Here is a 412-nt window from a genome sequence, read left to right as displayed (position 1 = left end):
CATGTGACAAAAACATTTTTGTATATTTTACTTACTTTTAATATTAATAAATCTTTTAAAATAATGTTTATCTCTTTATTTTATAATAGAAAAAATATATTTCATAGCTTTTATCACCCTCTCTTTGCTTTTAAAAGAAACAATGATAGTTTTATAACATTGCATTTATTCACCCCTATCTGCGGGGTGATTAGAAACACCATGTTTAAACTTTTTTTAATCTATTGAAAGAAAATAATTTGATAATAATATCATAATCTGATAAGAGCCATACAGAAATGAGTTGTGGGTAGTTTTTTTGTGTAAACTTGACAAACAATAAGTAAATTTTTCAGCCAAAGTTCAAATTTGTTGCTATTTACCCCATTTTACGGTACCCTTTCATGTTGAGCTGACGGTACTAAATTTAATC

Source organism: Schistocerca piceifrons, chromosome 1, assembly GCF_021461385.2.
Source record: "Schistocerca piceifrons isolate TAMUIC-IGC-003096 chromosome 1, iqSchPice1.1, whole genome shotgun sequence".
Lineage (NCBI taxonomy): Eukaryota > Metazoa > Arthropoda > Insecta > Orthoptera > Acrididae > Schistocerca > Schistocerca piceifrons.
The sequence above is the reverse complement of the archived record's forward strand: the minus strand, read 5'-3'. Positions refer to the sequence as shown.